The sequence below is a fragment of the Podarcis vaucheri genome (genome assembly GCF_965113315.1).
Source record: "Podarcis vaucheri genome assembly, chromosome: 8".
In the NCBI taxonomy this organism is placed as follows: Eukaryota; Metazoa; Chordata; class Lepidosauria; order Squamata; family Lacertidae; genus Podarcis; species Podarcis vaucheri.
In genome coordinates, this window is record NC_138766.1 from 21,641,927 (window position 1) to 21,664,947 (window position 23,021).

A 23,021-nucleotide genomic window follows, 5' to 3' on the forward strand; every position below is an offset into this window, starting at 1 on the left:
AATCTCTGACCGAACCCTTTACTTTTTTGATCGCCAGATTGACAACATGCTTAAATACTTTGTATAAAATAGAAACATAACACAACGAAACATTATTTTGATTGCCGTCTATTAACTGATGCCAGTTTTGTACCCTTGCCCAGATTGCACCCAGATTGAGTGCTGCTGTTTGCTCCAAGTCAATCACACGGCTGTATTTCTGTTCCAGTTAGGGACATGAAAAAGCAATTTGCACTAGTCCTCTGTTTGGAAAATTAACAGAGACTAGCATTTATTTTTCCTTGGATGCCTGGAAATATTTATTTTTAAGGAAATAGAATGTGCTGGATCCAGACTTAGAATAAATCAAGACAGTTTTTGCAGATTCCTCCTTCTCTGTGCAGCCCCCTTTGCCCCCAGAAGAGTGATTCTGGAGCACTAGGAGAGGACTGGCAAAGCGAGACTCAGTGAAGATTCTTCTAGCAGGGAGACTTTTCTGGACCCCAATCTCTTCAGCAAATGGAGTTAGTCCTTTTGTTTGAGGTGGGGCAAGTCCCCATCCAGATTCCATTGTAATCATCTACTTTCTGAACAGAAGAAGAAGAAGAAGAAGAAGAAGAAGAAGAAGAAGAAGAAGAGGAGGGAGAAGTTTGGATTTGATATCCTGCTTTATCACTACCCGAAGGAGTCTCAAAGCAGCTAACATTCTCCTTTCCCTTCCTCCCCCACAACAAGCACTCTGTGAGGTGAGTGAGGATGAGAGACTTCAAAGAAGTGTGACTGACCCAAGGTCACCCAGCAGCTGCATGTGGAGGAGCGGAGACGCGAACCCGGTTACCCAGATTACGAATCTACCACTCTTAACCACTACACCAGACTGGCTCTCAGGGGTCATTGGCGGTGTGGAGGTGGGTTAATATAAAGAGATACAGAATTCAAGATATTCACCTATTTAACTAGGGCCATAGCTCAGTGCTATGAAGAAGGTCCTACGTTCAGTCCTCAGCATCTCCACGTAAGACTGGGAGAGAAACCATCTCTGAAACCCTGGACAGCTGCTACCAGTCAGTGTAGACAACACCCAGGGAGATGTGTGACGGGTCTAACTTAGACTAAGGCAGCTAGGTCCTTCCAATAAGTTGCCATGGAGAAGAGTTGACATCACCGGAGCAGTGAACTAATTCATTAATCCAGTTAGCTGCAAACCCTAATATACAGTTGCATGCATCTACGTATAAACAGGTCTCCTGACTTAATTTTGCTGTGAAACATTGGAGGAGCATGCATTCTTGGATGGAATCCTGAAATGAAACATTAATACAAAGGATGACAAAACACACAGGATATTCACCTTCAAAATAGAATTTGTAAGTAAATAATATGGAGTCACACATAGCAGCCATTCCATCAGGCTATAGCAGAGTGGGAGACATGACCACAATGTCCTTTCGTGAGCTCAGCTGAGAGACCAGGAACTTTTGGCTTCTTCTTTGCATGAATTTCCCTCCCATTGCAGTTAGCCATTACAATAACTGTGTACCAAAACAAGAGGCAAATTTTGTTTGTTTTTTTCCTCCTCCTCCCCCCTCCTGATCACTTTACCGTTTGTGCTGTGCCTTTTAGATTCTAAGCCTTTAGGTTGGGGCTGACTTGTTAATAATGTTAACAGAATGCCCTGGGAGGACTTATTATATTATTTTTGTTTTGTTGAAGTGTGGGGCAAAAAATGCTTCAGCTAGCTAAATAAATTTGTCTGCCTTCTACATCACAGTTTCATTTCGTCATAAAGCACCACAAAAATAACACACATTCCGTTTCCTGTTTCCCTACAAAAGGGACAAATAATTCAGTTTTGTTTCTTTCAGTGGCTGCTATGGCATTACGATTTACCTGAAGTGGCTGGATTAGGTCATGAGTCTCAAAAGTAACAACAGCTTTGGAAAACTCTATTGCACATGAAAAAAGTATTGAGATGGCTAGAGAATCTCTGCTAGCTGAGGGTAGGCGAACAATGTTTTTAGCAGCATACAGCTCCTCTCATCTCACACTTGTAAGCTACGAAGGTCTTGTGGAATCTCACAGCTATAGCTCCATCAAGAAAGTGGGTTTTTCTATTTGTGTATGGTTTGAAGTGCTGAAACACACACAAAAGCATGACTGATGCCCAGATCTGGGACTCACTGACATTGTTTCCTTCATATTTTCTACAAAGAATGCTTGCTTCTCATCTATTTTCATATCTTGACAGTTCCTAGAAAGGGTTCTGCTACTAAAAATATTCTGGTGTCTTTACTCGGGGAAGGGAATGTCAGTTTGCATTTCTTAGTACAGAAAGTATTGGTCTGATGTGTAGAGAGCTTTCCAATTCTAATTAATTCATGAGGGTTCTGGAAGCTTCTCTGTATGAAAGAAGCAAGCAGAAGGTTTGTGATGTTTGGGTTATTCCTTCTGAGAAGCTGGGTACAGCTGGCTTCAACTGGTTCTCTTATCTCTTCTGCCAAGGTTATACTGACTATAATAAAAGTCAGCAATATCAAAAGTAACACGATGGCCAGAAACAATTACAATGTGAAAAACTATATGGAATAATGCAAAAATAATAAACAAAAGTATCTGAAAGTCCTTAAATGTATCACGGTGCCAGACTTTACCTGGCGGAGAACAAGCTGTGAAGCTTTGTATAATCAGCAAATGACCAATTCTGATGTCCAACTCTGAACTCTGCTGAACAGTGTTTCCGGATAACAACTACTGTTTCATTGAATTCTTCCTCAGCCAATTAGTTCAACACTTGTAAGTAGAAAGATATGTGATTTTTTTCATTAACTGAAAATAAAATATTCAAACGATGACCTGCACATGCATAACAACTTCAAATAGTGTAGAAATTATAAACTGTAACATTAAAAAGTTACATACCCAATCTTTTTTTCAGTTTTTTGTATTTGTGGGTTTTTTTTCTGTATTTGTGTATCATTTTGTTTTATGGTTTGTGTTATCATTGTGGAAAATCTAATAAAAAAATTATCAAATGTTGGTATATAGCGAGGCCACATTCAGAGCAGCTAGAACCATAGTGTCAGTGACTCTGGTCTGCTCTATGTAAATATCCTGGTGAATCCTTGCAAACTGTTGAAGAAAAAAGTCTAAGTACTTTGCTGTTGTTTCCAAAATGGAACCCGATCCCAATATTATAGGCCTGCCTGGGGGAGAATGAATGTCCTTGTGGATCTTAGGAAGGCAATAAAAAACTGGAATGCGAGGAAACGGAGGTAAAAGGAACTCAAAAGTGTGTTTATCAATGACATCAGTGCAATAAGCTTGCTGTAGGACACGGGTGGCACTCTGGGTTAAACCACAGAGCCTAGGACTTGCAGATCAGAAGGTCAGCGGTTCGAATCCCCGTGACGGGGTGAGCTCCTGTTGCTCGGTCCCTGCTCCTGCCAACCTAGCAGTTCGAAAGCACATCAAAAGTACAAGTAGATAAATAGGTACTGCTCCGGCGGGAAGGTAAATGGTGTTTCCATGCGCTGCTCTGGTTCACCAGAAGCGGCTTAGTTATGCTGGCCACATGACTCAGAAGCTGTATGCTGGCTCCCTCAGCCAGTAATGCGAGATGAGCGCCGCAACCCCAGAGTCGGCCACGACTGGACCTAATGGTCAGGGGTCCCTTTACCTTTACAGGACTTCCTTTAAAATGGCAACTATAGAATCTGTAGGATCTTTAGAAATTTTCAGGTAAAACCGTGAATCAGATAACAGTTATATGGCCTCCACTACATACTGATGTCTGTTTTGAATGACAATTCGACCTCCTTTGTCCACAGGCTTTATGACAATGTTAGTCATTCAAAAGATCTTTCAAACTGTGACTTGGATAAATTATCCTTGATTTTGGGACCCTTCTTTTCTAATTTTTCTAAATCTTGTATAATCAACTGGTGAAATAAAGAAATAGATGGATTCATGTTAGCTGGAGCAAATGAAGATTTTGGTCTAAATTGGCACCTTACTGGGTTACTGGTTCCAAACATGTCACACACTTTTATGTTTCGTATAAGTTTAAACAGGTCGACCCTGGTCTGAAAAGCATTATAAGAAGGTTTTGGAACAAAGCCAAGTCCCAATTGTAAAGTTTGCAATTCATTAGTAGATAAAGTGTGCAACGAATTATTAACAATTAAAATTTCCTCCTTGTCCGGGAGCGACTGCCCCTTCGAAAATCCTCTCTACCAAGTGCTGCACCCTGTCTATGGGGAGGGGATGTAAGGAGAGAGTGTTGGTCTCCAACGTCTGACTGGGACGATAAACTAGATTGACTAGTGGACCTGCTGCCAGTATGAGGCTGGAACTGACGGGACTATAATAAAAGGCCAGAAGGAGACTGGGATTCAATTTCTCTTTCTTTCTCTTTTCCTCCTGGTGTGGTGTTCTGTACACAGTATGCTATAGTGTTAAGGTTTAGACTCATTATAAGTTAAGTCTGCTGCATCTACATTTCTTATGGATAGTGCCAATCCTGAATGTATTGGATTTGTCACCATTATGCTCATTTGCGTTCAGTATCAGTAAAGCACTGCTGGATGAAATACTATTGCCTCTGGTCCATGTTTTTGGAATCCTGCAATGTGCTTAAGTTGTTACTCTGCTAACTATACATTAGAATCTACTCTGGATCAATATTGAGCAGAATTTCAATGAGATGAGGTAATGGCAGCTTAACTTTCATGGTGTATTAAATGCATAACCGAATAGCTTTCATCCTGGTTGCAAATTGTGTACATTGTAGGGATTGACTAAAGGTCCATTTTGGTTTGGTTTGGTTTCTCATTTTTCCACATCTGTTCACATCCCCTCCTTTTAAATCTTCATGGAAATTTGCCAACATTATAGTGTGCATTTCTACTAATAGACACATCCAGTATAGTTTAATATACACATTTATTGCCAAAAATACCCCTAATACTCATTTTCTTATGCTATTTTTAGGAATATATGAAATCATCATCATCATCCTGTCTTTATTTCTCAGTTCATAGAGCACGAGACTCTTAATCTCAAGTTCATGACCATTTAATAGTTTAATGGTGAATTTTTGACAAAATAGAGAGGTAATTTTTCTTTTGGATTATCATTAAAGATGCTGGAGGAAATGATTAACAATAGGACCCACAAAGCAGAGGAGGGAAGTCCAAGAGATTCCTTGGAGTCTTGTGTTTATGTTGTAAGATGGACACATGTCTGTAAAATTTTAATTTGAAAAACCAAATAAATAAATTAATAATAATAATCTCAGGTTCATCAGTTCAAGCCCCTTGTTGGGCAAAAGATTCCCTCATTGCTGGGGGTTTGACCAGATGACTCCTGTGGTCCCTTCCAATTCTACAATTCTGATTCCCAAGTAATCCACTGGAGTGAATGGGCCCGTTAGACACATCCATTAATTTCTGTGTGTCAGTGGCGTAGCGTGGGTTGTCAGCACCCGGGGCAAGGCAAGTAATTTGTGCCCCCTAACCCGTGGATTTGCACCCCTAACCCATGGATTTGCGCCCCCTAACCCTAACCCCCAGATGTTGCGCCCGGTGCGGCTGCCCCCCCCTGCACCCCCCACGCTACGCCACTGCTGTGTGTCTATTCTGTATCAAACTAGCATTGAATACAACCCGCTGCTGAGATTTGGGGAAAAAACACACAGGCCTTTTCTGCTGTGGTTCCCTGCTTGTGGAATGTTCTCCTCAGGGAGGCCTGCCTGCCTGCCAACATCATTTACTTATCCTTAGGCAACATGAAAAAACATTTATTTTTCCACAGGCATTTGGCTTTTAGTTATCTGTGGCCTCCTTGAGTGGGAGGGACTTTTTAATCCAGCTTTTTAAAGATAGAATTGTCTTTTAGAATTTCTTTTATGTCGGTTTTATGAAAGTGTTTGTTTGTTTATACATTATATGTCGCTTTGAGTTACCCAGGTAAAGGAGCAACCCATAAATCTAATAATAAATAAATAAGATCCAGCGCAGAAATTGGTGTAGGTCCATATAGCATTGTATAGTCAAAGTAGCCTTTGCTGGTCAACAGAATAGGTCTGTGCCTTGGAGTGGAGGACAAAACTTGTTTTTCTTAGCATCCTGGTAATTCTGTGCTTTGCTGCTAGAATAATCTGGTACATGGCCCAAAGGTGAATATAACTTGAATGCTTGTATGAAAAGGAGGGCCTTGGGGATACACTGATTGGGTTAGATTAAAGGTAAGCATTTTCAATTTCAGAACTTGGCAAGATTTGGTTAGGCTGGCAACCACACTGTAGGGACAAAGCGTAAATTATGCTTGAGAGTTCATCAGATTTTCAAAGCTATCATAGTCATAAAGGCAGGAATCCCCACAACGGGGTGAGCTCCTGTCAACCTAGCAGTTCAAAAGCATGCCAGTGCAAGTTGATAAAGCGTGTTCTCACTAAAAGAGAGCACGTGTTGCGGATGGGGCCAGCTTAAGCACCCTTTAGTTGCCAGCCACTTGATCCAAAGGGACTTGGTTCAGATTGGTGGCTGGTGTTGCTGGGGTAAAAGCGATGTTGCCAATTTAGGGGTGGGACCAGAGGTTATTTAAGCTAAGCCCGTAGAATGTTCCTTTCTCTTTTGCTGTGGACACCGGATCAGTACCGGAGTGATTGCAGCAGGAGATTGGTTGTATACTCTCCCCCTTTTCCTCGTAATTTCCCCTTTTTTCCTCTTCCTTCCCTTATCAGTTACTGTTCTTATTCTGCCTCAGCTCATTGCTTTCTATAAATCTATCATTACTGTTATTATTTAATTTTAATTTATTTTCTTCCCTGTGTCTTTGTTTGACTTGGGGGGGGGTGGGCTCCTGGTCCCAGGCAGCGTACGGCCCGATTCTCGGCCGAGCCTTTCAGGGCCAGGGGCTAGGCCTCCCTCCCGGCCCGCCCTCTGCATAGGCCCTAGGGCCCAGTGGTTTGGCGGCCTCGCCGGGCCTGGTAAGGGCCCGTAAATTTTTTGCATTCCCCCCTATTCTCCCGCCCCTCTTCGGGTGCCGCCGGGGATCCTCGGGGGAAGCGGGCTCCTCCGGGCCCTCTCCGCCTGGGGAGCGGGGGTTCCGTTCCCGCCCGCCCGCTCGCCCGCCTGCAGGCTCCCGGCCGGGGTACCGGCCTCGGATCGCGGCGCGGCGGCGGAGCCGCCATCGGGTGCCGCTTCCCGCCCTACCGGGCGCGCTTGGGTCGGGGGACCGAGGGCGGGTGGCCTACCTTCAACGGGGTGGGCCTCCCGGGCTCCTTTTGCCGGCGCGGTGGTTGGTGGCGCCTTTCACTCCCCTGGGGTGCGCTGCCGCCGCGATCCCCTTTGGCGGGCCGGAGGCTCGGCGCGCCCGCCTCCTCAGCGGGCCTGTGGCGCTTTCAGCGCCTGGAGTGATAATTCCAGCCCCGTCCGCTGCTGGGCCTTGGGTGCTGGTGCTTTGGTCGGCCGGTGGCCTCCCATTTGGTGGCAAAATTGGCGGGAGCGCCATTTTGCCTTCCCTTCTCGGGCCACGTGGCGGCCTCTGGTGGCCAGGACGTGCAAGAGCAGGCCTGGCCTGCTTGAGTGGGAGCCTCTGGGGCTGAGCTGGCCTAGTGTAGGCTCAATTTAAACTCAGGTGGTGGCCTCTAGTGGCCGTTCTGGTAATCGCAGGGTTCTTTAACTACCTGTTTATTGTTGATGGTGTGGCTGTTTATTTAGCCACTTGTTTGGTTTTACTTTAATATAATAATTAGCGTTTGAATTCACAGTACTTGCAGCCGTATATATTTATTCTAATTTAATTTTATCTTACTTTATCTAATTTTATTTATTTATTGTTATTTAGCTTTAATTGCGGCTATATATATATTGCCTGTTGATTGGATATTTCTTTGTTTTGCCAATATCAGGAATGGCTCCAAAGAAAGCGACGGCGAGACCTGGACTCGCACGTACTTCAAAGCGCCCTATTAAAGGCCCATCTCAGGCTTTACGTTCACCTGAACCCAGCCAGACACTGAGCCATTTACAATCCATGGTCACTGGTTTGGTGGGTGACCCAGTCGCAATGGCGCGGGTCGAAGCTGAGATGGAAGGCTTGGTGCAACGTTACGCGTCGCCTTCAACCTCCTCTGCGCAACCAACGCCTCCAGGGGTCGATTCTTCTTCAGTGTCTTCGGCTAGTGAGGCAGAGGGAGAACCTTTAGCGTCTGGGTCCTTCTTACCTGCCTCGCAACCGGCGCAGTCCCCGGTCTTACCAGTGTCGCAGGTTGCTGCGCCAAGGGGTCGGGGCCTTGCCAGGGGAGGGGCCAGGAGGAGGGCACCGGTGCGAGGTCGGGCGGTGCGGGGTTCACCCGCTCGGCCCCTTCTAGCTGGCAGTCCGATTCCGGGTCCCTCACAGGTTGTTTCTTTCCAGTCTGTTGCAGGCACTGTTCAGCAAGATGATTTATCGGAATCTTCAGTGGAGGACAGCCTTCTGCCACCGCCGAGGTCCTCTTCAGGCGGGCACCGCCGCCGCAAAAAGAGCTCCAAGAAACGCGCTAAAAGGAGACGGAAGGATACTTCGTCTTCCTCTTCAGGTACTACCTCGCAGAGTTCCAGCAGTGATGAGGAAGCTTCCTTGAAGCTTTATTGGGGCTTTGGCGAGACCTCGGGGCTCCCTAAGTGGGTTTGGGAGCGGAGGGCAAATTCCCACAGGGCAAAATATGGGGCGGTGCAGGAGTGTCGCGAAGGGGTCTTGGTGCCTGACGTAAAAGTCTCCACCAACTCAGCTAGGGACCTTATTCCCGGTGCCCACTTGTCGACCAAATTGCGCTCCAGAATTTTAAACGGTAGATACGTAGATATATTCAGCCTAGCTCCTCCAATCGATGGTCAGGAGCCTTTGGATAAAGGCTTTGCTGCCTCAAAAAAGCGGGTGGTGGTTGCTAAGGCTGATAGGACTTTTGAGCGTTGGCTAGATAGTTTTCAAGTCTTTGCCGGCGTCGTTTCAGCTGCCTACCCTAGAAGGTCTTTGCACTTATGGGTGTATCTCTCTATAGTCCGTTCGGCCTTCACGATGGCCGGAGAATCGGCTGCGCTGTCCTATGATCAGAATTTTAGACGTAGAGCGGCCAAGATTCCCACGGCTCGCTGGGATCGGAAAGACTTGGATGTTTGGACCACTTATGTGGCCCCACGTATTGAGAAAAAAGTCCCTGAGCCGCAGAAGTTTAAGATCCTCCCCCAAAGGGCGGGTCGCAAGTCGTTCTGTTGGGACTTCAATAAGGGTGCGTGTCAGCGCCAACCCTGTAGGTACTTGCATTTGTGCGACAAGTGCTCTGGGAATCATTCAGCGTCAGGGTGTTCTTCGGGGCGGCGTCCCTTTCGTAAAGGAGGGGGCTCCCAGCAGCCCCCAAAAGTTGCTCCCCAGGTTCCAGCTCCGGGAGCCGGGAAATAGTGCCCTATCTACATTGGCATATACCCCGGTGCGGCTTCAGCCGTTGCTGTCTTTATTAGAATTGTACCCGGACAAGGAATCAGCGTCTTATTTGCGGGATGGTTTTTCTTTAGGTTTTAGGATCCCAGTAGCATCGAACCCTGTAGCGGGCATTCCTGTTAACCAGAAATCCATTAAGGATATGCCGGAAGTGGCGCGTAAGAAGATAAAAAAGGAACTGGCTTTACATCGTATGGCCGGCCCCTTTTCTGTTCCCCCTTTCCCCAACTTGCATGTTTCACCTTTGGGTATAGTTCCTAAAAAAGCCCCGGGGGAATTTCGCCTCATTCATAATCTCTCTCATCCTAGAGGCACGTCAGTAAATGACGTGATTCCCCCGGAGCTTTGTTCGGTGAAATACGCTTCTCTTGATCACGCGATCAAGATGATTCGGAAGTTTGGGACTGGTGCCCTTTTGGCCAAGTGCGACATTGAGTCGGCATTTCGGCTGCTTCCGATCCATCCCGATGATTTCTGGCTGCTTGGTTTTCAGTTTGAAGGTGGTTTCTATGTTGATAAGGCCATGCCCATGGGCTGCTCAGTGGCCTGTGCAGCATTTGAGCGTTTTAGCTCATTCTTGGAATGGGCCTTGCGTTATAGGACTGGAATGGGCGGGGTCTCTCATTTTCTTGATGATTTTTTATTGGCTTCCGCGAATGATACAGGGGACTGCGTAGCATTGCTGCAGTCCTTTGCCTCCTTGACGGAAGAGCTGGGCGTGCCTCTGGCAGCTGAGAAGACGGAAGGCCCCTCCACTCAGCTGACTTATTTGGGTATCTGGTTGGATACCGTGGCTCAAACCTCCAGCCTGCCGGCAGACAAGATTACCGCCTTGAAGAGGGTCATTGGGGAACTCCTCCCCTTGAAGAAGGTCACATTGCGGCAGCTGCAGTCGTTGTTAGGTCATTTGAATTTTGCGTGCAGAGTTGTTGCCCCCGGGAGGCCGTTCTGCTCCCGCTTGGCTAGGCTCACCTCAGGATTGAGGGCTCCGCAGCACAGGGTGCGCCTTTCCTCTCAGGTGCAAACTGACCTTCGTGTCTGGTTGGAATTTCTTGAGGATTTTAACGGAGTGTCCTTGTGGCAGGATACCTTGAACCTCCACAATGATTTCCAGGTACACTCTGATGCAGCGGGTTCCCTCGGGTTCGGCTTGTTTTGGGACGGGAGATGGTGCGCTGAACGGTGGCCTCCTGCTTGGCGTGGGGAGGCCATAACTCGGGACCTAACTTTTCTTGAGTTTTTTCCTATTGTAGTGGCCGTGCACTTGTGGGTTGAGCATTTCAAAGACCATCGAGTTTGTTTCTGGTCTGATAACCAGGCAGTGGTGAATATACTAGCCAAGCAGTCTTCACGATCGCCTAGGGTATCAGCCCTGCTTCGGGCTTTCGTTCTACATTGCTTGCGTTTTAACATTGTTTTTTCTGCTCGCTTTGTGCCGGGTGTATCTAACGAGATTGCCGATGCTCTGTCCCGTTTTCAGATGGAGCGTTTCAGATCCCTGGCGCCAGTGGCTCGAGAACGTCCGGAAATTTTCCCGGATCATCTCTGGAACCTTGGCAGCACTTAGTTTTACAGGGAGTAGCTGCATCTGTTGCCCCCTCTACTCTTAGGTCCTACAAGAAGGCCTGGACTGACTTTTTGTTATTTAATGGTCAGTTGGTTGGGGAGGTTACTGCCCCCCCCTTCCACTTCTCAGGTGCTCAAGTACTTGGCGCATTTATTCCAAATGCGACGGGCCGTTAGGACGCTGCGGCTCCATTCGGCAGCGATCTCCTTTTTTAGCAGGGCCTATTTTAACAAGGATCCATGTGGAAAGTTTGTAGTGCGCAGAGCTTTGGAGGGGTGGGGGCGACTCACCCCTTCGCGGGCTGTGCCCAGACGGCCCATCACATTTGAGTTGCTGGGTCAGATGCATAAAAAATTACGTGGCATCTGTTGGTCCAGGTTTGAGGCTCGACTATTTTCCGCAGCCTTCTCATTAGCTTTCTTTGGGGCCCTGAGAGTGGGTGAGCTGGTCCTTGAGCCCATGCGGGATGGAGGTTCCAGGGGCTTGCTGTTGCAGGACGTGAGCGTGTCTTCGACCGACCTGCAGATTCATATTAGGAATTCAAAGACGGATCAGCTGGGCAGGGGAGCAGTCATTAGGTTATCAGCAACTGGGGAAGCCGGGCCTTGTCCGGTAAGGGACCTCAGGAAGTACCTGGCCGTGCGGCCTGTGGGTGAGGGGGCCCTGTTCATACATGAAAATGGGCACCCACTGGTGCGGCACCAATTCGCTAAAGTGTTGCGTAAATCTGTGGCAGCATGTGGCCTTGTGGCAGCGGAGTTTGCTCCTCATTCCTTCCGGATTGGTGCCGCAACGACAGCTGCGCATTGGGGTTTATCTGCAAAACGGATAAAGGACATGGGCAGGTGGAGGTCGGATGCGTTCAAAGCGTATGTGCGGAAGTGATGTGGTTTGTGTACTTACATTTCTGTTTTAACCCTAGGTCCGGGCACTATCCATATCTGGATAGTGGGGCACAGTATTGTGCACTGGGCTGCTGTCAGAGCTCGCCAGTCTGGATTGGGAGATGGCCTGGGCCTACCGCAGCACGTACAGGTGTCCTGGATCTCCAGAAGGGGGATGCTGTGGAAGGAATTCTTACCACTCATGCAAAGGCGTGTCCTCTTGGTTGGTCCACCTGCGGCGATCATGGTGCAGCTTGGGGAAAATGATCTGGTTTCCTCTTCTTGCTATGGGCTGCGTACTGCTATTGTACAAGATCTTAAGGATCTGGCGGCTATGGTTCCCAATTCCACATTGATTTGGTCACAGTTGCTGCAACGCCGCATTTGGCGTGGTAGTCCCAGCCCTCAGACTGCCGAACGCTCAAGGAAGCGGATTAATTCCGCGGCAGGCAAGCTAGTGGTGGGCTTGGGCGGATTCGTCATTCCTCATCCTCTAATTTCATTCAGGGCTGCAGAATTCTATAGGGCCGATGGGGTCCATCTTTCCTCAGTTGGGAATGATGTGTGGCTGGATTCAGTAGTAGCCAAGTTGAGGGTGTGGTTTGATTTGTGAATGGTTGGCGGCGAGCATAAGGGCTCGGGTGGCGGTTAGGCATTGGTTAAATTGGTTGGTGGAGGGGTATGGATAGGCTGGGCCTGCCCCTCCAATGATGATGCTGCATGGGAATTCCGTTAAAGGAATTCTGGGGCTTACCATCCCCTTGTCCAAACCCCTGGAATCGGGTGCGGGCCGTGTAAGACCCCAAGGAGCATGCGGGGAGGAACTGAAGGGTCTGTGACGCAGCCCCAGTTGCCCTGATCTTGTTCCTCCACACTGACTTCCGCTGGAATCCGGGAGTCAGTGCTATCCCCCAAGGCGGGGGGGGATAGATAGTCATAACCAATGCCTAAGCAACCATTCACAATTTGTATACAATAAAGTTGTGGCCAAAATCATGCCAAAAACCTTAAACAAAAATAATGTGTAATGTGTGAGTTATTTGGGAAGGGTGTTTGGGGGGACCTCAGCACGCAAAGCGTGTTCTCACTAAAAGAGAGCACGTGTTGCGGATGGGGCCAGCTTAAGCACCCTTTAGTTGCCAGCCACTTGATCCAAAGGGACTTGGTTCAGATTGGTGGCTGGTGTTGCTGGGGTAAAAGCGATGTTGCCAATTTAGGGGTGGGACCAGAGGTTATTTAAGCTAAGCCCGTAGAATGTTCCTTTCTCTTTTGCTGTGGACACCGGATCACCCGCCCGCCCTCCCTTGATTGGGCTTTCGCTTTGACCTTGCTATGCCTGTCATGGGGTCGTTCGCATTGGTGCGGGGGCCTGGTAGGAATTTTTCCTTTTGGCTGATTAGTGCGTGCCAATTGGGTTTTGCCTACTGCGTAGCAAATCGTCACAACTTGTAAGGTTGGCGGTTAGGCATTGGTTAAATTGGTTGGTGGAGGGGTATGGATAGGCTGGGCCTGCCCCTCCAATGATGATGCTGCATGGGAATTCCGTTAAAGGAATTCTGGGGCTTACCATCCCCTTGTCCAAACCCCTGGAATCGGGTGCGGGCCGTGTAAGACCCCAAGGAGCATGCGGGGAGGAACTGAAGGGTCTGTGACGCAGCCCCAGTTGCCCTGATCTTGTTCCTCCACACTGACTTCCGCTGGAATCCGGGAGTCAGTGCTATCCCCCAAGGCGGGGGGGGATAGATAGTCATAACCAATGCCTAAGCAACCATTCACAATTTGTATACAATAAAGTTGTGGCCAAAATCATGCCAAAAACCTTAAACAAAAATAATGTGTAATGTGTGAGTTATTTGGGAAGGGTGTTTGGGGGGACCTCAGCACGCAAATAATTACTGCTGTGGCGGGAAGGTAAATGGCGTTTCCGTGCGCTCTGGCTTCCGTCACGGTGTCCCTTTGTGCCAGAAATGGTTTAGTCATGCTGGCCACATGTCCCACATGTCTGTGGACAAACGCCGGCTCCCTCGGCCTGAAAGAGAGATGAGCGCCACACCCCATAGTCGCCTTTGACTGGACTTAACTGTCCAGGCGTCTTTTACCTTTTAACTTTTAAAAGCAGGAAACCCAAGAGGTTTTCTTTCCCTAGAAAAATTGGGAAGATGAGATTCTGATCTTTATCTTGAATGACAGGATACCCTGTCTTACAGTTTGCATGCAGCAATGCATGAAGAATGTTTTGTAGTGCTAGATTAGTTTTTCTTTTTAACGGCTCATTTTAAAGGGTGTTCATGGTGTCATTGTGTAAGGGTGTTCAGCTACGGTGTTCTGATCAAGACAATAACATGGAAATCACCCAGAGAGGAATTTTCACAGGATCTACTCTCATCATACCGAAGCACCATAGGACTTTGGAGCAAAGGGTCTCAGACCTCCTTTGACTTTGTCCACACCTCTTATTTCCAGCTTGTGATCACTGATTCTCTTTGGAAAGAGTCCTTTGATTTGTTCATTTCTATTTTTGAAATTCTACTAGTGGAATATATGTGCATTCCATTTTGAAGTTTCAGTATTAGTCCTTCTTTAGGAAAAAAGATAGAATACTGTTTAGTTTCAGCCTAGATTGTTCATTCACATTACTGTATTGGCTCGAATATAAGCCACACTCCCCCCCCCCCAAATGCTGACCATGAAAAGTTAAAGTGCTGCCTAAATTTGCGACCTTACAAAAATTGGCTTTTACGATATCGCTGCTGAAACGGACATACGGTAAAACAGAACAAGTGTGAATACCTGCAGAATTTTAAGGGAGCGACTTATATTCGGGTATTCTCTCCCCCCCCCCCAATTTTAAAGGTGCAGCTTATATTTGGGTGCAGCTTATATTCAGGCCAATAAGGTATTGGGGGGGGGGGTATTTCTATAGTGGCGAATGAGAGTCATCATAATTTGTGGAAGTACTATTTTACTGAGAGAACAGAACCTTTTAAAATTAAGTTTCTCTTTTTTTGCAGCTTCAGAAACAAAATAAAACCATAGATCTGCATATTGTTACTGCATGTGTAGAATGTTATGGACTATGATGGAATCATGATTGTGTAGGGTCAAAGTTTGGTGTAAGGGGCCACTTAGGTTCATTTAGGAGTGAGTTAATCTTGATAACCCCCCTCTCTGGACCCAGATGATGGCTTGGTTGCTACACAACTGCTGTGACTCCCAGGGCTTCTCCACCCAGCTGCAGTCCTATGGTTTCATTTGTGTCTGGGTCCAATTTGCTGAATCAGTTGGTATCATGATCTCTTTCTCTTTTTCTGGAGTTGGCACCAGACTGGGGAAGGGTGATCAAGAGAATGATTGACCAGTAGACATTGTGCTTTTTCCTTTCTTGCTGCATAGTGGTATTCGGAGTTGAGGTTTTTATGTTCATTTATTGCCATGTACAGGTAGACTTATTGAGACAATTGCTTTAGGGCTGTAGTAATCTCTCTCTCTCCTTCTCTCTCTCTCTCTCTCTCTCTCTCACACACACACACACACACACGAAGGGTTGTGTTCCCCCAGTTCCTTGGTTTTCAGAAGATAAGGACTACTTCTCAACTCATTTATAACAATACGTTTTTGGAATCAACATCAGGCATGAATTACCTCTGTCCTGGGTGTCTTCTCATATATATCTATATGTATATCTATCTCTGGGTGGAGCAGATCCCATTCGCAACCAGAGGTACCGCTGTATTCTGAGGTAGTCTGTCTCTGAATCTGGAGGTCCCATATAAGATTTTTATGCATTTCATTCTTCTTGTTTAAAAAGAAGTGTGCTTGTTTATCTGCACTTAATAATATAGAGGAGAGGCCATAGATCTGTAGGAGTGCATGTTTAACAAACAGATGTCTAGAAGTGAAATTCTCAGATTCCCTGGAAGTAAAGCTGATTAAAAAACACACACAACAACTATGGATTTGAGACCTTGGACAGTGAGCTGTAGACCAGAGAGTTGCAGACTAGAAAGAGTCAAGTTCTTACAGGATTAGGGCAGCAGCTATACTGCATTGCTTAAATTCCTAACAACTTTGCAACTTAGCTCAACCTACTGCGCCCCCTGGATCCATCTATTGTTAATTCCATCTACTGTGCCCCCACTTTTTCTATACTTTCTGCCCTGCTGATATAAATGGGTGCCAGCAGCCTCCTTGTTTAGTAACAAGAGGTTTATCTTTTTAAAAACAAAAAACCCCAAGGAAAGCTGATGCCCTGTTTGAATTGAATTGAATTGAATTGGAAAAAACAACCAACCAACCCCCCCCCCCACTGTATCCAAGGCACAGCTTGAGTCAAATGAATGCTTTAGTTGGAGCCAAAATGACAAAAGACCAGTGACTGGGCTGTCTGTTGCCATATTCATGCTTTTATTTAAAACCTTCATAATGACAATAATTGCTGGTGCATTTATAAAAGCAGCGTCTGAGTGCTTTCTGATTATGTGGGATGCTTGTAGATATGAATAAGGTTGATGGACATGCTGTTCTTTAACATGTTATTCCCCTCTTCCCATGTATTTGTCATATTTGTGAAATACAGTGGTACCTCGGGTTAAGAACTTAATTCATTCTGGAGGTCTGTTCTTAACCTGAAACTGTTCTTAACTTGAGGTACCACTTTAGCTGCCGCACAATTTCTGTTCTCATTCTGAAGCAAAGTTCTTAACCCGAGGTATATTTCTGGGTTACCAGAGTCTGTAACCTGAAGCGTCCCAGGATCCGCTGGGAGGAGCAGTTTAGGATGCAGTGAATCTCTGGCTCAGCCAGAGATGCAATGGAGTAACTTGCTCATCCCACCTCAGTGTAGGAAGCCAGTGTAGGTCCTGAAAAAGAGATGTTCCTGGTGGTACCAGATAGTGGGGGACAAAGAGGCTGGATCCTATGTCCATTCAGCTCAATTGCATGACCTGGCAACATGACACAGAACAATATTTTAAGGAAGTTTTCCCTCTTCCGGGCATGTGTTTAATGTAGGAGAGGCCGAGCTAGTGTAAACAGAAACTGAGCAGGAAAAGCCAACAGTCTCTCCTACATTGTGGATTTCTATGGGGTGTATTTCTTATAGGCACCAACATTGGTGACCCATGACATGTAACACGGGCAGTATCAAAAACATGGCCTGCTCAGCCGGACAGGCAGTGATTGGGTGCAACACATGATGCCCTCCCTTTATGAGTTACAGTCCTCTTTCATCCAGGTGTTTGCTTGTGGGAGAAATATAGGGCTTGGCGGGGGGGGAGGGGACATGAAAAACAAATGTGATGAATAAAGTAATAATTATACTGAACCAACACAGGCAATGCAGATGAGGCCTATTATGAAGTGCTTCTTGACAGCAGGCTCCTAGCAACCTCTTCTTCATTTTGCCTTCTCTCTCTCTCTCTCTCTCTCTCTCTCTCTCTCTCATGAACAAGGAGCCATGTGAAATGGCTCCCAGTTGTAAGAAAAACCAAGTGAACTGAATCTCTTTATTTTATTGCCAACAGACTTGTATGCTGTAACTTCTGAAACACCACTTAATCCATAAAGCTTAGTCCCTGCGATTTATTCTAGCCTAAGTATTTTCATGAAGAATGTTTCTTTAAATCTAGATGAGGGCAGATGTAACTCTAACCAAATTTTAATGTGCTTGGAACAATTGTCCTTGTGCTAACTCAGCTATGAATTTCTCTTTCAAACCTCTCTCTCCAACGATTCATTCACACAAAATGAAGGTGTGAGAGCCAAACGTGGTAGAAAGATCATAACTTTGTTGACCAACAAATCTGAGGGTCTGCAAAAATAGCCTCGACAAGCATGCCGGAAGAACCACTTTGACCCATATACACTAGCCAGATCACTGCCTAATGTACACATTTACATTTTTCGTATGCATTTTGTATTCATTATTCCCCTAAAATGTGCAGATATTTTTAAAACTCAAATTGCATAGCAAAATACAGAGACATACTTACATAGATAACTGGGTATCTTCTGATCCACATGTAAGTCTAGTGCCAACTGAATCTTGTTTGTTTAACTTTTAAATGCCTACCACACAAATTTCTACTTCATCCTAATACAGATACAATGTTCCCTTCTCATCTGTGAACACTCCACAAGCTCACTTCCCCTCTCATCCATTCTTTTAACTCCTTCCCACTTGCTGATACTCAAAGCTTGATGAGTTGTTTATTGTCTCTCGTTCCCTCTCCTCTTTCTGTGCCCCTACCCCTTCTCAACTGAATATGTGATAAACTTTCCCTGTGCTTTTCCCCCATACCCAACTTTTCCCCCATACCCAAAATCTTCTGTGGAGGGTTGCCCAACCATCTAGAGCTGATTTTGAGGGCATACACAGTTCTGGAGGGGAGATGAGATGAGGGGAAAGTTCCATTCCACTAGCATATGTCATAAGGGTTAGCATTCAGCAACATTTGATGCCACCATTTCCCATTGCCTATGTTGAAGATGCAGGTCTACGCTGAATCTTTAATGTTTCATTCCATTAAATTCCTGCTGCATCATCATATTCTTTCTCCATCAGTTGAAGCTCCCCCAAAAGTTGTCTGTATTCCATACTGGAGCATACCTTCAGAAGAAAAGAAAAAGAAAAAGAAGCACCCCAAAACACTTCCTACATTGGTACCTTGGTTCCCGAATGACTTAGTTGTCAAACAAATCAGCTCTCGAACACCGCAAACCCAGAAGTGTTCCGGTTTGTGAATGTTTTTCGGAAGCCAAACATCTGCTGCTTACGCAGCATCCGATTGAGTGCAGGAAGCTCCTGCAGCTAATCAGAAGCTGCGCCTTGATTTTTGAATGGTTTCGGGAGTCGAATGGACTCCCAGAATGGATTAAGTTCGAGAACCAAGGTAGCATTGTATATAAATTTATTTGCTGGTGCTTCAAAATTTCAGATGGGGCTTCATAAAGTCTGCTGTGCTGAAATCTCTGTCTCCGGCCTACTGTTTATTCCCTCTCCACATGCACATGTACTTTACTAAGGTGGCAAAAAACAAAACAAAAAACCGCCAGCCTGGATTACAGAAATGCTAATTACCTCTGTATAATTGGAATGACTGATTGTATCTGCATCGCTTCAAAGCTTGCCGGCTTCTTAGAAGAAAATAATAAGAGAGTGTATTCTGGCAGTGATTGTTTCAAAATGGTGCAGGCTGTTTAGGGTGGCAATTGCTGTGCCTTTAAGACTGGAATTACTGCAGGTTAAATTGTATCTTAAAATGCTGACAATTAAATGGAAAACTTTTATAGCTGGCAATGAAAAATTACATGGAATTATTCAAGGGGCTTTTTTTAAAAAAAAGATAACTTTAAAAAATGCCTAGGAGAAGATCTATTTGAAATTTTGCCATTTCCTACATCCTCCTAGGACCTTTTTTTTTTTACTCTCTCTGTAATCAATGAGAGGATTTTCATATACTTAGGCAGGTTTAAAATAAGGCCTCTGAAATGTTTCTATGGCGACTGAGTAATGTTGCACTGGGAATCGTAGTTGGATTATCGTTTTAGGCAAGTAATAGAAGAAGTGACCCATTCACTTTGAGGGTCCATTTAGCCTAAAAGTCAATTAAAAACACATAGGGTTTTTTAAAAAGGAAGAAAAGGAAGCCATTATAAGTAGCCCACATACCTGTTCTTTAAATGCCTTTCTGAAAGTCTTTTTTTAAAAAACAAAACAAAACTGGATTTTATTTTATTGCACCTCAATGTTTTGTTTTCATTAAATCCAATGGCAAATCTAGTCACAAATCTTACCAAATGTATGGAGCATATCTCCAACACCAAGCCAAGACTCCTAATATGATGGCCAGTGTCAGCCAGAAGCAAATGGCAGCTACAGGAGTATTAAGGGGACTTTATGGGCAGGATCCTACCAGGGATGTGCTAAAGAGCACTAAGAAATTCCTTAAGCGTCAGCGAAACACTTTTAGCTTTTCTCATAATTTCTTGATTTGCTTAAGAAGATTCACCTCCCAAAGTTCGCTACCTGTGGGAAACAAATGACTGCTCTTTTTCAAAATTCTAAGACCTATAAAACATCTTGGGCCTGATGAAATTTGACCTTAGCACTTCTCAGAAACTGCTGTAGGCTGCCAACTTTATAAATTAGGAGGTTTGAGATATCAAAATAGATACATGTGTCTCATGTTGTCATAACACTGAAGCACTAAAGTTTCCCAAAATTAATTCAGTGCATGATGTTTTGTTTCATAATTGCCATTCGCATAAAGTGTCCTTCTGATTCCGCTTAGCTCTCCATCTTCCTCATTCAATTCTTTCTCATTCCCTAAGGTGTCGCACACATCTGTGCAACTTTCTACGGTCTCCCCTAGCTTTCTCCTGCCAGCACCTTGAGAAAGTGTTTTTGTGAGCTGAGTTTTTCTCTGTCTCTCTCCTTGTGATTTGAAAGGTCAATATAGAAATGTCTGCAGCTGTGAAGCATGGGAAGATGGAAGCCGTATGAAACAAGAGTTCTTCTGAAATTGACTGACAGGCCTTGTGGATAATGATCCACATCCCACAGTGCTAATGGTTGTGTTCCTTTGGTTTAAAGCAAAGCCAAAGAAAACAGGCACAGTATTGTAATGTATGAGTTCATTTAGGTCACACGGCAAGAGCAGAAAGATCAAGGGTTGCTTTGCAGCCTTTATAACTTAGGTGAGCAAAATGATGATTGAATAGACCTGTGCTTTTATTTTTCCGCCACGGATGCCAATATGTGAAAAAAGGACTTGCACAGCTCCCCTGTGACCCCATGACATGTAGAGAAACCCCGTGCATCTTTTAAGTGGTCAGGAGGTAGGCTTCAGTTAGGCATGCCAGGGAATTCTGTTGAAAACAAAAAACATAGGTTAACATTTCTGATGTATACTTACTCATCTCTTGTTCAGAATGGAAATCAATCCAACAAACACAATTGGTATTCACTGTTGTGGTTCGAGGACCCGACCCCCGCAAAGTAAAATGAAGACACAGGGACACGTGATATAAGGTTAATGGGCTAGAAAAGGCCACAACTTTATTGATTACAGCAATGAAAAGGTATTGGCTTAGGCATTGGATCGCAAAACAAGTGGGTTTATTCACCAGGGGTTCATCACCTGTTGATGCTAATCCAACTATAGGCTCACCCCTGATGTCACCGCGGGTCGTGCCATGGCCTCCCGCCAAGCAGGCTTCGGACGGAATACACGACCGCCAGATTCCTTTACCGGAATACCCCTATAAATTGAAGGCATAGGCGATGGCCACACCTAGCACTTCGACACACCACAACACATTATTCCAATGCCTAACCTACCCACCAATACCACCAGAAAGTTGTGACGATTGCTACGAGGTAGGCGAAAAAGCCAAAAAGCCTAATGCCAAATGGAAAAACTCCTACCAGGCCCCCCGGGCAACCGGGGCGAGCAACCTAAGGTCCATAGCAAGGCCAAAGACCTAAGCCCTAACTCAAAGGGAGTGGAGGGTGGGTGACTCGCACAGGACGACGAAGAGAAATGAGGCCGGGGAGAGGCTGGCACTGCAGCATAAAGGCTGCTGGACACGCCCCCCCCCATGGCCCCTGGTTGGGCGGCCACCGGGGGGGCGTGAGTGCCAGCCAGGTGGATAGCACGTTCAACTAACGAAGACTTTGGAGTAAGCTGAACAGAATTACCCTGGGGATGCAGCTGCAGTATAGCTGCACACTCTTAAACCAAGCAGTTGGGGGGGGGGATTGCAAGTCCGGTGCACAGGAAAAGTTTTAAAACTAAAGGGGATAAAGAAAACACCCAGCAGCAAAATTGGGGCAATGCAGTCGTCTGAAAGAAGTTTTTAAATGACATCAGGGGGTATTGGTCCTCAAAGATTTTGCTAGCAAAGGGGGAGGCAGGACAATGTCAGCTCTGGAGGGACAAAATTCCAGAGTAGGGAGGGGGGTAGCGAAGGGGGATGGGGGGAGTTGGATTAATAATAAGCTGCTGGAAAAGCCCTCACAGGAATTCATAGCAATACAGCAGTTTTAAAATGCACCAGCAAATCAAAAAGAAATAGTAAGCACTCATAGAACCCACACCAGCAGCTCTCAGATGAAATTAGGAACAATTAGGAGGTATTTGGAGAAAAGTAAAGAGGGAATTAAAGTAAAGGTAAGGTTAAAGCAAAGGAGGAATTACAGGCTTCCCTTTCTCAGAAGTCCTCTTCCAAGTTAGCTCCACGTGGGCAGGAACACTGAAGAGAGAGTGTCCTCCTGACTCGCACAGGACGACGAAGAGAAATGAGGCCGGGGAGAGGCTGGCACTGCAGCATAAAGGCTGCTGGACACGCCCCCCCATGGCACCTGGTTGGGCGGCCACCGGGGGGGGGCATGAGTGCCAGCCAGGTGAGCTGGAGGCAGGGGGCAACGCCCCCTGCTAGGAGCGGTGTTCGGGCTCCCGCCCACAACCACTCCCCTCTCTTTCAGGGAGGAGAGTCTTTGTTGTCACCTTCAGTCTGCAAATAGTATGTAAATGATTTTGTTTCTTACGTCATCCTGTTTGAGATCTGTTTCCTTTGCCCCACCGAGGGCAGCAAAAAAACCCAATGTTTTTGAATTGATGAACTGCAGCAGAACGGAAAAGGTAAAGGGACGCCTGACCGTTAGGTCCAGTCATGGCTGACTCTGGGGTTGTGGCACTCATCTCGCTTTATTGGCCGAGGGAGCCGGCGTACAGCTTCCGGGTCATGTGGCCAGCATGACTAAGCTGCTTTTAGTGAACCAGAGCAGCGCACAGAAACACCGTTTACCTTCCTGTTGGAGTGGTACCTATTTATCTACTTGCACTTTGACGTGCTTTCGAACTGCTAGGTTGGCAGGAGAGCAGAATGGAAACAGTGCTGCTGATTTCAACATAGCCACTTACAGGTCCCCATACAGTGATACCTCGGGTTACAGACGCTTCAGGTTACAGACTCCGCTAACTCAGAAATAGTACCTTGGGTTAATAACTTTACTTCAGGATGAGAAGAGAAACCACGTGGTGGGGGTGTGGCCACAGTGGGAGACCCCATTAGCTAAAGTGGTACTTCAGGCTAAGAACAGTTTCAGG

The 23,021-nt window shown here is 46.0% G+C and overlaps 1 long non-coding RNA gene across 9 annotated transcripts in view; it reads left to right on the top strand.

Moving 5' to 3' along the window:
• Positions 1 to 1,840: 1,840 nt before the first annotated feature.
• LOC309538881 overlaps positions 1,841 to 23,021 on the top strand; it is a 190,614-nt gene continuing 169,433 nt past the window's right edge. For all 9 annotated transcript variants that reach the window (XR_014222444.1, XR_014222445.1, XR_014222446.1 and 6 more), the window contains exon 1: positions 1,841 to 1,943. This is a non-coding gene — a long non-coding RNA (uncharacterized lncRNA). The remainder of the gene's footprint in view (positions 1,944 to 23,021) is intronic.